The following is a 16,386-nucleotide window of genomic DNA, read 5'->3' on the forward strand; positions in this document are numbered from 1 at the left end:
TAATGGTGATATAGTAACTCTTGTATTTTCCTGGATAGAGCTGGAACCCATTCTACTGAGTGAAGTATCCCAAGAATGGAAAAATAAGCACATGTACTCACCATCAGATTGATTTCACTGATCATCACCTAAGAGCACATTTAGGAATAACATTACTCGGGTGTCGGGCAGATGTGGGGGGGAGCGGATGGGTGTATACATACATAATGAGTGCGATGTGCACCATCTAGGGGATGGACACGTTTGAAGCTCTGATTCAGGCGGGGAGGAGGGGCAAGGGCAATATATGTAACCTGAAATTTTGTACCCCCATAATATGGTGAAATAAAAGAAAATTATAAAAAAAAAAGAATGGAAACAAATATAAATAAATATATAATCCAATTAATAAGGATCTGTTTTGTGAGAAATCTATACAACAGAATGCCATGCAGCTATGAAAGACAAAGAGAGAGAAGAGACCTACACGCACTGTTATGCAAAGATGCTCAAGGTATACTAAATGCAAAAAAAGTAAGTTGTATACAGTAGGTATGTGTGATCTCATTTTTATAACCTAAAAAGGTATGCACATACAGCCCAGATAAATGCACATACAAATATTTTCCATTGATATGTATGTGCATGTGTAGGTGGATGCATAGACAGACAGACAGATACACTTTCTGGAAGGGCACACAACAAACTATTAGCAGCTCTTCCTTCAGGGCAGTGTGAAAGCAGCTTCAGAGGACACATGAACACATGAGCATGGCCACATTCCCATACAACTTTAATGGAAAAAGGCACAGGTTGTGACCTGTAGTTTGTCAACCCACACCCTAATGATCTAATCCAGTCTCCGTGGCTTTATATATCATCTACATGCTAATGGCTCCCACGTTTGTATCTCCAGCCCCAATCTGGCCCCTGATGACCACATTTGTGTTCTACTTGGCAGTCAACGTTTTCGCTTGGATGTTGTGACAGAGATGACTTCCCATCCAAGATTTGTGTGCCTACTTCCATAGTGTCTTTATCTCTAGGAAGTCGCTACCTGGCCAAAGACTGCCTTTCCCACCTTCCAACCCCCTTGCATCTAGGAGGGGCCACAGTACTCATTCTTTCCCTGTGTGCCTTTCCTTCTCTCTCTTTGCCATCTGTCAATGAAATGTAGCCCTAGAGGAGGACGGAGCTACAAGATGGAAGGACCCTGGGTCCTTGAGTGACCATGTGGAAGTCCCTCATCAAACAGGAATTGGTCTCCTACAGGAGTGTGATATAAGCTTGTTTTAAGCCACAGAAATATGGGGATTTATGTTGTAGTAGCTAGTGTCATCCCAACTAGTACATATGTCTAGCAGCCATCTAAAATTTATCATGTCCAAAACTGAAACTCATGATTTTCCCCTTCTATGCTCCTTTCCAAGTGTTCCCATCTCAGAAAATGGCACCTCCATTGACCTATTTCTAGAGTCAAAAACCTTGGTGTCATCTTTGACTCCCCTCTTTCTGTCATACTGGACATCAAATCCATCAGCAAATATCTAACAAATATATTCCAAATATGGTCATTGTGTCAGCTTCACAGCTCATACCCTAATCAAAGTCACTCTCATTGATCCCCTGGACTATGACAATAGCTTTCCTAACTGGTCTCTCCACTTCTATAGATCCTTTCCCCTCCTGTCTATCTCCTCTTCAATATTGGTGTGATCTTTTGAATACATAAGTCAGATCATATCACTCCCTTGACAAAATCCATACAATGGCTTCCTATTGTGTCTGAAATCATATCCAAGCTGAAATCCTAGTTCAGGCTCTATATACATGATCAGCTCTACAATTCTCTCTCCAAATTTATCTCCTAAATCTCTTTCCCTCTACCTCCACTAAACAACACTGGGCTCCTTAACTCTTCCTCAAGCATTACGAGCAGCTTCCTCCTCATTGCCCTTAAAATACTGCTTCCATGGCCACGGTTTGCTCTTTTATTTATTCTCTTAGCGTTCCTTTCTCAGAGAGCTCCTCCATGTCCCCCATCTAAAATAGTAACCCTTGTCATTCTTGATCACTTTGCTCTTTCTTTATCTTCACATTATCTACTACCTAAATATTATATCAAATATCTATCTAATTAGTTTTGCTAAAACTAATTATGAAAATATAATTATTATATTTTAATTATACAATATTTATTATTAAAATATAAGTCCCACGATGGCAGGAAATCCATCTGTCTTGATTACTATTTTATACTCAGTACCTAGAACAGTGCCTGATGCAGTAAAGATGTTAGGTAAATATCTGTTAAATGTTGATTCCTTCTCCTTGATTTTTTTTTCAGAGCTCTTACATATGGGGGACTGTCTTTCTGATATCTTCATATACAAAAGACCACCTGGCTAGACATACATCATATTGTTTTATAGCATTTGCCTGCAAATTCTATAGACAAATTCTGTAGACATTGTTCCACTGTCTTTGGGCATTAGGGTTTGCCCAGAAGAAATTTAGAGGCTACTTGATTTTCATTTTATTTTAGATAATCTGATTTTTTTTCTGTATGGATGTTCATAACTTTTTGAGATTAGGGTGTGGGCTAATTTCAGTTTTGCCTGAAATGTGATGAGCTGTTCAGATCTACAAACTCAGATCTTTTGCAGCTCAGGAAATTTATCTGCAATTATTCTTTGGTTATTGCTTTTACTCCAGGTCTGCTTGTTTCTTCCTCAGAAACTTCTATACTCCCTAGGTTAGGCCTGCGTTGACGTTTTCTGCAGTGCATTATTATTGTAATTTCTTGTTCCTGACAGAGCTACTCAAGTTTGTTCCTTGCCTTGCTCATTTATTTTCTTCTGTCAGTTTGGCCATAACTTGTCTCTAATGTAGATTTTAATTTTGTTTTGCATTTTTAGTTTGCTTGTAATTCTTGGCACTCTCTCACTATACGAGATTCTGTTCCCAATTTATGTCTGCCTGTGGCTTCCAGCTCCTTCTTCAAGAAGATGATACTCTCTTGGCATTCTATGGAAAATGCTAAATAGTGTCTGAATTTTTCTGTTTCCTGCAGTAAATCGTTTTTGGAGGCCTACTCTTTCTCTGGGTCTTCAGAATGAATATTCCTTTGTGTTTTCTCCTATGTGTTATGCATTTCCTCTATTTACTCCTCCTTGAATAAGGAGAGCGCTCTCCATACCTAGTGTCTGCCATCAGACACATGGTCCCAGAGAGCAGCGTTCACGCCGTAGAGGAACAGAGGCTCTGGTTTCTAGGGGATACGGGGCTTAACTCTGGGAACAGAGGAGGGTTGGGGAGGGGTGAATGATGTGCCCGACTACATTATTTTTTTCTGGAGGCATCATACAGATGGTCCACTGATTACGTTTCTCAATTCAATTCCATCAGTTCTGTAACAAGTAGCCAATCCTCCTAGATTCCTAATCTTAGCTTACAAAGAGCCTAACTTTTGTTTTCCATCACACCCTTCATCAAATATTTCTTCTACTGTTTCTCATCATCCCAAATGCGTTTCTTAGATGCATCTGGCCTTTATTTCCAGGACTGATAGCTGGTACGTATTTACTTTCTATGGCAGATGATGTACCTTACCAAAGATTCTAATTATGATTCATTATCAGGTTATAAACAGTACTGGAAGTGAGAAACCTTGTGAAAATGGATATCTCTGTGGGCAGGATTCAGTTCCTTGTCACTATACAATTGAGGTTTCCGTTTTTTGTTAGCTGTTGGCCAAGGACCACTCTCAGCTTTTGGACACCACCCTCAGGTCCTCACCTCGCAGCCCCCTCTACAGCCCCTCCCACAGCAGGGTAGCTAATGTCTTCAAGCCAGCAGGAGAAGCTCTCTGACTTCAGGAAGAACACAGTCCCTTTTGTCAAAGGCTCACCTAACTAGGATAGACGCCCCAGAATAACTCTCTTTTGATTAACCCCAAGCCAACTGATGAGTAACCTAATCACACTCACAGGTTCCTCCTACACGCAAGCAGAGGGAACTACACAGGGCATATATACCACGGGGCAGGAATCTTGGGCCAAATTAGAGCTTTGCCTATTACAAGGGGTCCTATAGGGATTAGAAAGGTGACAACCTTTCTGGTTGTCACAACCTGGGGCGTGAAAGTGTCAGATGGCTGCGGTTCTTGATTCCTCCACCAGGGAGCTAACGAGTTTGGAGACTGAGGATGTTTGAATTGAGTAGCAGCATCATGGAATGAAAGAAAATGGCACTGTGTTTATCAGAATTCTATAAACATTTGGATAAAGTTATTTCCCCGAAAAGTTATACAACAAGGATGGTGACTCGGTTACATTAACTCTGATCGAGCAGTAGTGGCTTCCTGAGGGCTCTGTCGAGAGGGCTGGAGGCTGTTTCTGGGCTTAGAGGGCAGCAGGGCTGGGCTCTGTCTGCAACGTCTGTTAGGGAGAGGGCGGTGACGGTGATGGCACCAGGGCTGAGGAATGGCCACGCCGGTGCGGGAGAGAATTCTTCCAGACTCTGCACCTCTGAAAGGGAAAATAACAAGTCTATTTCCTAGGACTCTGTGGTTTAATCTGTCATCTTCAAAAGCAGATCAAAATAGCAAACATTAATAAGATCTTCAAGCCTTTTCCAAATGTCAGGAGCTGGAACAAAATACAAATAAATTAATCCACTGGGAGCCTTTTCTATTCGTTTCTCTCTCCCAGTAAAAGCACAGCTCCAAAATTTAGGAATTTCTAGCAGTCTCTTGTAGACACAAGAAAACAGGGCTGCCAAGCACAGAATTCAAATACACCTGCTTTGGCCTTTAATGATGCATGCCAGGGCTGCATGGCAACACATGGAAAGGGGAGAGAGGAGAGTTAATCCTCTAATGATAGATCTGAGTTCCAGAGAGAAGCACAAACGCAGGGCCACGTGTGTCTGTGGAGGGGAGGCTGTCAGCGTGGCAGAGCACATACTCACCCGTGCTGCACCCTGCTTGGGCTACCCTACCAGCTCCCGTATGTTGTGGGAGCAGCTTTATGTCTTTCAACTCAAGGTCAAGGGCAAAAACGCAATCAAGTGCACAGTCATTGCTTCTTATTGGACCAAAAGTTCAGCTGTGAGTATTTGTTACTACTCAAAGAGAGTATTTGAAACAATAGGCTTGGAAGTATTTGAGGCAAAGAGCTTGGAAGCCCTGGGTGATTGATTTCTGGTTCTACCTTTTAATGAGGTGGTGGAGTGTATTACTGTTTGGCAGATACTCTTTCTGCCTCTCATTTCCGTTACATCCCAGGGAAAAGCACACTTCCTCCTTCCCCCACTGATGTCAGGCTTGGCCGTGCACTTGGCCTCATGCTGGGTCAGGGGTGCTTCCTGCGCCATTGGCATTGGGCTTGGTCACGTGATTTCCACTGGCCAACAGATATTCGTGCGTATGACATGATCAGAGGTATAAACTGTGTTTAGGTGATCAGATTTTCCCTCTTGCACTTCTGCTGTGACTATGACACAAACACGTGCAGACCAGCCAGCCGTCCCAAGAGGACGAGGGTGAGCAGAACAGACCCGAACCCCCCTGCGGCTGGGAGTCCAGCCTGTTGGAGCCCAGAGGAGATTCAGAAAGCTGCCCCAGAGTATAAGCAAGAATAAATGACCGCTCCCTTAAGCTGCTGGGCTCGGGAGTTGCTACCCAGTTACTGTGGTACTGGGTGACCGGTGGAGCAGGTGTGAGGCTTGGGCACGTCAGTTTCTCAGTCCCTTGGTTTCTTCTTATAGTAAAAGGATGCATTGCTGGTAGCTTCCTCATCAGGTTGCTGTGAGGATTAACAGAAACAGGGCGTACAAAGGGCTTACCATTAGCAACTGACGCAGAATAAGCAGTTCATAAGCAGTTGTCATCATAGTTAAGAGCAAGGACTCTGGATCCAGTTTTTTCTTAATTCAAGCCCTGGCTCCGGCACTATGTAAGTTTCACAACCAAGGCCATGGATGTTCTAGCCAAGGAGCCTATCCTTGGACCTCCTCGTTGAATTCATTATTACAGCCACCACATGTCCCTAAGGCCCTACTGTGAGCGAGGTCTTGGAATAGTGCTCGGAACGCAGACCTACGTGGTCTATAATCTTCGAGGGCCAGGCAGGGCAGGAGGGCTGCAAGACATGCGAGAGGCAGGGGTGAGGCTTTGGGAGTGCAGAGAGGAGATGCCCCAGGAGGGGCTACAGATCTGGGGCTCACTCTGCAGCCAGTTTTGGGGCACGTTGCTCTCTCTCTGAGGCTGTGCAGTTAGAGGGGTTGAAAGTCACTAAAGTTGGTAAAAAAAAAAAAAAAAAAAAAAACTGCTGAAAGTGTATCCTAGAGATATCAAATCCTGGCATGGACTCGGCGGCCCAGAGTGGGATTGGGGCTTGGAGCTCAGAGCTGAGACTTCAGAGTCGGAAGGAGAGATGGTCACCAAGAGAGCACCTGGGGACAAGCCAGATGACAAGCCTGGGCTGAATGCTATGAACGACCTCAAAGCTGGGCACTATACTTAGGAGAAGCACAGTGTAGACACTCTGCCAGACTGCCCTGGGTTCAAACCCTGGCACCAGTACTTACTGGCTACGTGATCTTGGGCAAGTTACAGAACATCTCCGTACCTTCCTTTCCTAAGGGATATTAGGAAAACACAGATATTAATAGAATTTACCTGATCAGGTCAGTGTGAGGATTCAAAGTGTAAAATATGTAAAGCACTTAGAATAGTATGGACTATAGTAGAATCCATTATTTATTATTATTACTATTATTATGTAATATTACAAGCCTACAACCCCAGAACTGAATCCCTTGGGTCAGATATGTGTTTTACAATTCACAATTGTTCAGCCTGTAGAAAGGAAATATGGTACACATATCATTCATGCATTGTATAAAATAGCAGGGTCTGGGGCTGCATTTTGTCACTAAATATGTGAATATTTATCAGTGATATGTGAATATTTAAATCAAATAAAAACTATAAATAGCTCCGTATTAGTTTAGGTCAGTTTTTGTTACCCTGTAAGATCCAAAAAAAAAAAAAACCCTGGAAAATAAACCAATGAAAACAAAAACAAAACTCTTAGAGTTTCTGAAGCTTTGGGGGATTTTGGAAACGTATATAAGGGATGTGGCTTTTATTGCGGAAAGCGGTTGGAGGCTGTAGAGGTGTGTCAGGCCAGGGCACAGGAGCAAGGGGCAAAGGTCTCCTCCAGCCAAGCTGGTCAGGAAAGTTTGATTGCAGGAGGTGAGCTTGGAGCTGAGACCCTCAAGGATGGACATGACCTCAAAGGCAGGTGACAGTGGACAGAACACAGAGCCCAAGATGGGTTAATAAGAACGTGTCAAGACATAATCTAGGGCTAGATTGTAAAGAGCCTTGAATGCCAGGACAAGAATACGGGCTTTGTTATAGTATATGAGACACTGATTTCCTTAGGATTGAATTTAGCATCTCAGGCGATTTCTGCTTCAAGTAAAGAGACTGGCTGGTCCTTTAGAAAAGGAAGGTCTGGAGCTATGCCCCTATGCAGAGGTGGGCACCTTGCTCTAATGCCCTTTCCTTCACCTTTGAAGTCTTGCTCACCAAGGCTGCCCCTGGTGACACACTTTGCCTGTTGTTACTAAACCCAAAAAAATGTCCAGCCTGGGTCACGTGACTTGCTGCACAAAGACCCGATTGAGACAATGAGGATTGCCAAGGAAGGAAGGAATTTTAATGCCAAAGATGTCCGTCGGGACAATGGCAGGAATAGTCTCAAATCCATCTCCCTGACCGATTAAGGGCAAGGGCTGCCACAGTGGGCCGTGGAAGGCAGGTCAGGTGGCGTGGGGGTTGAAGCCATGGGGTCTTCAGCTGGTCTGATTCAAGAGTCAGCTGTTGGTGGTGCACGGGGAGGTCTGTGGAGAGGCTAGTTAAGTCCAGTTATTAGGTTTCACTGGTAAAGTCTGAGGAAACAAAAAATAACTTAGGGAGGAGGTCATTTTGCAAGGCTGATTACACTGTCGCCACTGGGGCAGATGCTGTCGGTGCCCCGCCCACATCTCTCTGGCACTCACCTGCAGGCCTGGAAGGATGCTCACTGTACACACCTGCAAATGTCTGCCTTGGCCACCGGGGGGCCCCGGGGGAAATGCAAAGAGTGGGCGCCCTCAGTAGCAGCTCTGGACCATGGCTTCCTGCTCTTTTTCTGTCTCACTCCTCACCCTGTATCCAGGTGTCCTGGGATCACCTCCCAAATAAACTAGTTACACTTGAAATCTTTAACTCAGTTCCTGCTTCTGGAGGAACCTAAACCAAGTCACCTCGATCAGAGGAGCAGCCTCTTCCTTGGACTGATCGATTCACGTTTTGTTTCATGGTTGCCACCAAGAGTGCTAAACTCCTTGAGGACAGGAATTTTTAATTCATCTTTGAATCTCCTGGTGCACTGTAGAAGGGAGCCATCAAATAAACGTTCTCTGGATTGACTTGGGAAATCAGGTCAGTTCCAATAATTTGCAAGAGCTAAAGATCACCAGTGACTTCAGGGTCAAAGCTTAGCTCCTGGATTTAATCAATGGCTCTGCCACCTCCAAGCTTGGTGATCTTCAGCAGGTCATTTAATCTCTCTAAGAGCTAGTCTCTGTGTCTGCGAAATGGGGAATAATAAAATGTGCCCCAGTGAAAAATCAAACGGGATCATTTGTGTGAAACACCAATCTTATTTCCCGGCTTTCAGTGTGAGTCACATATATCCATTCTTTTCCAATTATCCCCCTTCCTTGTCCCTTACCCATCCATAACCAATTCCTCCAAACTGTGGGCTCGAGTGTTTCTTACCTGTTTATTGGATTGGGTTCAAGGCCATGTGCATGTGACCTGCCGCTTTCTATCTCCTAAATAGAAAATCTCCAGCTTTAATGAAGACCCTGCGGCAATTTGTGCATCTCCCATTGCAAGCGCCCAACACGGACACGTGCACACAAACACACACAAACAACTAGACGTATTCTGTACACCGCACTTTCTCAGCTGCATTTCCTTCCCCACGTGGACACCAACTGTTAAGAAACGCTCTGCTGGTTTAATCAGAGTGGTATGTACGTCATCTATTTATTTTATTTTTTATTTTTTTTGAGACAAAGTCTCGCTCTGTTGCCTGGACTAGAGTGCTGCGGCATCAGCCTAGCTCACAGCAACCTCAATCTCCTGGGCTTTAGCGATCCTCCTGCCTCAGCCTCCCGAGTAGCTGGGACTACAGGCATGTGCCACCATGCCCGGCTGATTTTTTCTATATATATTTTTAGTTGTCCAGATAATTTCTTTCTATTTTTAGTAGAGATGGGGGTCTCGCTCTTGCTCAGGCAGGTCTCGAACTCCTGAGCTCAAACGATCCACCCGCCTTGGCCTCCCAGAGTGCTAGGATTACAGGCATGAGCCACCATGCCTGGCCTGTACGTCATCTAAGTAAAAAGGTCCCTAAACTTCGGCCATAAGAATGAGGTCTTCCCCCTCTTCATCAGCATCAAACATTTCCCAGGCTTCATGGCACATATTGCCCCGGGCTAGGCCCTTGGATACCTGGAATAATCCAAGGCAAGGTCACACCCATGGAGCTTCTCACTTTTCTTGTTCCCCTCTTGCAGGGGCATGTGGAGGCAGAAGACAGTTTTGATCAAATAGAAAGATCAGGGTCCTGGTGTCTAGTCATAAAGAACAGGAGGGAGCTGATGACTCTCTCTGCGCCTCAGTTTCCCTACCTGTAGGAGGAAGTATGAGTAGATGTTTTCTATGGGTCCATTTATAAATGTTTTGTGTTGAGAAAGTTAAATTGGAGGAAAATTTGAATGCAGAAAACATGCACCCTGTGATTTCCTGGTTTTTCTTTTCAAAACATCCAACTAAAAACGGATGTGTTGGAAGATGTGTGTGCTATGACCCCCGCTGTGCTTTCTTCATGAACTGGGGTAAACAGGAGGAATTTATTTGAAAGTCAATAGACGACAGCATAGACAGGTCTACTGTATGCGATAGTTTAAATTCAACATTTTGAGTGGGGTAGAAATAAAACGCATCAGAATTTGACCAAGGATACATTCATATGTCAGTTTAATGCTCCAGCTGTTTAATCAAAATCTGAATAAAAGGTCTAAAGCCCAACAAGCAAAAATATCATAGTTGTGGGATTCGGCATTTGCTTCCCCATTGTCAGTCAATTACTGTGCAATTTTTCCCTGTGACTGAATAACTAACTGTTAGCAAATAATGAAAAGGCAATTACAGAGCTGCTTTGTTCCTATTACTCCCTTCATTTTACCCTGGCTATAATTACTGTCAGAGCCGGAGGTTTACTGTAGCATGGAAGGAGCACCAGGAAAGAAAATGGAATGGGCTGGTGCATGGAAAATTGCAAATGTCACAGCTACCTTCATTGGCACTGTTGGACTTCTGAGAATAAAAAAATCAGAGGAAAAAGCTCTCCATGTGGGTTTTACAAATTCTCTACCTCAAGCTGTTGTGGCGACTGGGGAAGCGGGGGTGGGAGTGAGGCTGGGGGACGCACAGGAACCAGGCATGATGTTTGTTCTTTTTTCATGTGTGCAATTCCCGAAGGGCTGCGCATTTGCACCACAGTTGGCCTGAAACCGACTCACGGAACTCTTCTTTTAGCCTTTGCTTCTCATTAGCGGTCTCCATGCTGTTTCATAATGGGGAGTGGCATATAAATGATGCATTTTATGGGGTTTGATCTTTCTTCAGAGAGGAAATATGCCCCATATGGACAGATGTCTGGAAAAGAAAATGATGATGTGTCCTCTTTGTGTAGTTGCGGGGACCTATTTTTGGAAGCTGACTTTCACCGACCGTATGTAATATATCTTCCTTTTTGATTTTATCTTTGTTAACCAGAAATTGTAAGATAAGACCAAAAGGATAGAGGTATATTTCTAATATTTTTGTCTCTTATTTATCTAAGAAACATTTCCTGAGTATCGTACCATGTGCAAGGTTCTGCACTAGGTAGGTTGTGGGGAATCAAAGATGAGTGAGACATGGTCCCTGTGCATAAAAGACTCAGTGTTGAGGTATTTTCACACTCAAATAAATGTCTCTCGGTATAAAAAGCAACTTAGCATAGCTGAAAGTGTGTAAAACTGTGTATTTAAAAATCTGAATTCTGATTCCAGCTCTACCACTTACTAGCTGTTTTTTCTTGATGTATCAGTTAGCTACTGCTGTGTAACAAACTATCTTCCAAACTCTGTGGCTTACAACAACAATCACATATAATTAAAAAGTTCATGAATCTGCGGGTCAGGTGGGAGGCTCTGCTCCAGGTTGTGCTTGGCTGGGGCATCTTAGCTCAGGCAGTTTTGTCCACATGTCTCCCACCTTCCTTCTTGAAGTAGCTGGCTAGACTGGATTGTCCTTCTTGTGGCAATGTTCAAAGAGCAAGAGAACAAGCAGGAACATGCAGGCACACACACCAAGCTGATTTCAAGCCTCAGCTTTAGTCATGTCTGCTAACACCCTATTGGCCAAAGTAGATTACATGGTCAAACCCAGAATCAAGGGTCAGGGAAATATACTCAACCTCTCAATGGGAGAAATATCAGAGATATGTGACAAAGGGGATGAATGCCATTACAGGTGAAGACTTTGGGGAAATTAATGCAAACAACTGCACTTGGATAAAACTCTGTGCCTTGATTTCTTTGTAAAATGAAAGCTCACCTTACCTGCTTTAAGAAATTATTGGGAGGGCCGGGCGCGGTGGCTCACGCCTGTAATCCTAGCACTCTGGGAGGCCGAGGCGGGTGGATTGCTCAAGGTCAGGAGTTCGAGACCAGCCTGAGCGAGACCCCGTCTCTACTAAAAATAGAAAGACATTATATGGACAACTAAAAATCTATATAGAAAAAATTAGCCGGGCATAGTGGCGCATGCCTGTAGTCCCAGCTACTCGGGAGGCTGAGGCAGTAGGATCGCTTAAGCCGAGGAGTCTGAGGTTGCTGTGAGCTAAGCTGATGCCACGGCACTCACTCTAGCCTGGGCAACAAAGTGAGACTCTGTCTCAACAACAACAACAACAACAACAACAAAAAAAAAAAAAAAAAAAAAAAGAAATTATTGGGAGGATCAAAGGAAATAAAGAACATGACTTTGCTTTGACAACTACAAAGAACTATCGTTATGTAGCCTGTTATTGCTCTCATTACTTTCTACTTATTTTTCTACCATAAATATTTTATAATTTTTTTCCAGACCCAAGTAGAGATTTTCTGTAAACTTCAAATTTCCACGAGATTCTTCCATTCATTAGATAAATTAAAAATAGAAAATGGAAATTACTTACTCATAAAGTCTATTTTTCCTTGTTTTATTTGTGAAACAGGTCACTTCTTCAAGACCCTGATATGATTTGAGGGCAGACAGAATCTCAAAGCTATTGTTCCTGGTTCCTGTGGCAGCCAGCCATGAGATTCCCCTGGGTTTAAGATAGAAGAAGAAAACATTTATAGGCTAACTCAGGCTGCTTTGGCAACTGCTACCCTTAGGTTATTTCCATAGAAAAAGGAAAGCAGTTCAGGAGGGGTGGTTGGTCATAAATAAACAGGCAAGGGTATACATTCACAAGGACAGGAGAAAGACATATTATTAATACCAAAGTCAAGGATGTAATAAAAAACTCAGAGATAGACATATGTAGGTTTGGATCCTTGCCCTACCATGTATTAACTGGTTTATTTAGCTTCTAGGACCTGTCTCCTTTTTTTTTTTTTTTTTTTTTTGTAAATTAGGGATATAACAGATATAAGATTGTATACTTATCAGGACTTATCTTATTTAATCAGTGAGATATAATATATAAAGCCCCTAGCATAGTACCTGGTACATGATAAATACATAAGATATTAGTTCCCTTTTCCCACCCTGATTTTTTAAAGGTTTATTTTCCTCCAAATATGTCAAGTCATAGTTATTTAATTCTAATGACTAAGACCATGAAATACCTTATTTTCCCCATTTACCATATCTCAGGCTTGGATATATCACAATAACAGTAGTCTCCAAGAATAAATTTGACAAAATAAGTAAACAAACTACAATGCATTCTGCCTCAGAAAACCCAATCTCTGCAAATGTCAGATAACACAAAGAACTTATCCTCCTTTTGTTCCTTGACCCCATGCCTAACATGATTTACATTTGGCAAAATCATATTTGTGTATAGATTATCCATCCATATTCTTCCTCCAGACCAGGCCAGCCTCTCTCTCTCTCTCTCTCTCTCTCTCTCTCACACACACACACACACATGCACACACACAAAACTTGTCTTGGATTTGGTCAGAGTCTTTTGCAGGGCAGGATTATAGTGATTTAGAAAAAAAAATTGAAAGTAAAATCTCTCTCATTAGGCAGAGAAAGAACCATATAAGAACAGCATAAAAGAAAAAGAAGAAAAAAGCCAAGTTTACTTGAGCATATAGATGTTATTATCATAAGAAAAATAGCTTGCCAAATTTATCCAGTGCATTTTGAAAATAACATAAACAAAGTAGGCTGTATCCCAGGAATATAAGAATATTCACTATTAGAAAAAATTCAGTATAATTAATCACATTAAGAAATTGAAGGAGAACAATTACATGACTATCTCAATAGAAACAGAAAATGTTTATAACATTAATATTTAAGATTTCTTTTTAAATAGTTTTTAAAGGATAGCAGGAAACTGCCATAATCTGATAAACCGGAAACAAAAGGCATACTCAATTGAGGAAATTTGAGTGTGCTCTTTTTAAGAAAGGTATAAGTCAACAGGGGCTTTACATGAGCAATAAAAAACTAGAAAATGGTGATAAAAGATAAGATACTACTTATAATACCAAGTCAAATCTTAAAGCAGCAATAAGAACAAAAAAAGAAAAGCATTTTCAAAGGACATAAAAGAAAATCTGATTTCAGGGAAAGACATACCATGTTCATGGATGGAATAACTTAGCAATATAAAGATGCCAAATCTCCTCAAATAAATTTATATATTCAATGTAGTTCCTGTCAACATCCTAGCAAAATTTTATATTTCCCTGATAGCTAACAGAGGGAACATCACCAATGAATGAGGAAAGTACAGATTATTTGGTAAATAGAGAAATTGGCTTATAATGTGGAGAAAAGTTGGATCACTACCTTGCACCATATACAAAAATATAAACACCGGATGAATTAGGTAAATCAAAGACAGACATGTGAGTAGTAAAACTCAAGAAATGTAGTAAATAATTAAGATAAGTGTATTTATGACCTTAGAGTAGACAAGGATTACTTAGTCAAGACCCAAAAGAACAAATGATATGGTTTTCAAAAGAAAGGAGAAAGAGATGGGAAACTCAAAGGATAAAATAGTTGTATCTCAATAGGGGAAATAAGAATAGCTAACATATATAATGGTCACTAGGAATCAGAGAAATGCAAATTAAGAAAAGGTTGTGGTGGCACTTTATACTAATAAAATTGGAAAAAAATGGCAATCAGATAATATTAAATGATAATGACAGTCACCATTCTTGGAAGTGGAAACCCTCCATCATACATTGCTGGTGGGAGCTTAACTGCCGCAGCTACCCTGGAGAGGAATCTGGCAGTAGTTAGTGAAATTAAATATGCACAAATCCTAGGACCCTAGAGCACCCCCACTTCTGGGTGTCTACCCCAGAGACATTCTCCCAAATGTTCACAGGGAGACATGAGTGAGGCCCTCTCTTGAAGCATTGTTTGAACTGGCAGACTTAGAATTGCAGAGGTGTCCATTAGAGGCAGAACAGAAGAGTAGAGTGTGCTGCAGGTCTATAATCCCTTATCTGAGATTCTGAGATATAGAAACCTCTGAAAATATAAAGTTTTTTCATAAATTTGGCACAAATTTCTTTGGAGGCAAAACTTGACCTGAGTCTAGTTAGAGTCTCTTTATATCCCACTTGGTGTGAATTGTCATACATTTTGATGCAGAATATAGGGTGTTCGAATATAGGGTGCTGTTCAAAGCTTGCAGAATGAGATATAGTGTTTGAATATAGGGTGCTGTTCAAAGCTTGCAGAATGAGATTTGCAGTCCAATGCTACCTAATTACAGCACACAAACCTACATAAAATGTGTATATGTTCAAGGACATAACATATCAACCTTGATGTATGGAGAGGCAGATTAAAAGAGCCTCAAATACACCAGCAAGGATGCATCTATGGGGAGTCAAGGATTTGGAATGAGGATGGCATGTGGAGAGGGAAAAATAAAAAAATAAAATAAAATGAGGAAGCACCTAGAATGAACTGGAGGAATAAAATAAAACAAAGCCAACAGAGCATGATTAACTAGCTGTTTGGCTGGGAAAGGGGATTTCTATAGAAGTTTCTACATACATAATATGTGCTTTTGTCTTTGCAAAAGTCTCATTCTCCAACACAGCACTATGCTTTTCTCATTACTACAGCTTTGTAATAAATTTTGAAGTCAGCTAGCATGATGCCTCCAACTTTGTTCTTTTTGCACAGGATTGCTCTGGCTATTTGGGGTCTTTTGTGGTTCTGTAAAAATGTTAATATTTTCTTTTCTATTTCTGTGAAGAACGTCTTTGGTATTTTGATAGGGATTGCATTGAATCTGTAAATTGCTTTGGGTAGTATTGTCATTTTAACAATATTAGTTCTTCCAATCCATGAACATGGAATATCTTTCCATTTTTCAGTGTCCTCTTCTATTTCTTTCACCAGGTTTTTATAGATCTTTCACTTCTCTGTTTAGATTGTTAACTTATGAATTTTTAAACCTCTGTGCTCCCCATGTTTGGCACTCAATATTTGGGGCTTGAAAAATATGTATTAACTGGAAATCTGCTATGGACAATTCTGCTAGGGTGCCTAGGGAAAGCCCTGATAAGAGGATACATTTTGTAATTCCAGTCGGCCCCACTTTAATTATTACCCAGCCAAAATAGCACTGGGTTTATGAGTTGACCCAGCTTCAACTCTCAGCTCTGTCTACTGTGCGACTTGGGTGAGTCACTTGGCTTTTCTGAGCTTCAATACTCTCTCCCTGCTCCTTGCCCTTTCTCTCTCCCAATTGACCCCTGCAATGGAACCATTCTGGATTTCTTGCAGGTGACCAAAAACACACCTTCTGACACTGCCGTATTTTTGCACATTTAGTTTTCTCCGCTGATGTGTCCATCACCCCTCATCTGCCAGCAAAATCCCCAGTTACCTTTCAAACCATTTCAAAGCTCACTTCTGCCATGAAGCTTGCCTCCTCTCTGTTCCTGTTGCATCTGGGATAGACCTCACTTATGACATTTTTAAAAGATTATTTTGATTACTCAAATGCATGGCTGTTTTCCACATAAGAA

This window comes from Eulemur rufifrons, chromosome 23 (genome assembly GCF_041146395.1).
Source record: "Eulemur rufifrons isolate Redbay chromosome 23, OSU_ERuf_1, whole genome shotgun sequence".
NCBI classification, from domain to species: Eukaryota; Metazoa; Chordata; class Mammalia; order Primates; family Lemuridae; genus Eulemur; species Eulemur rufifrons.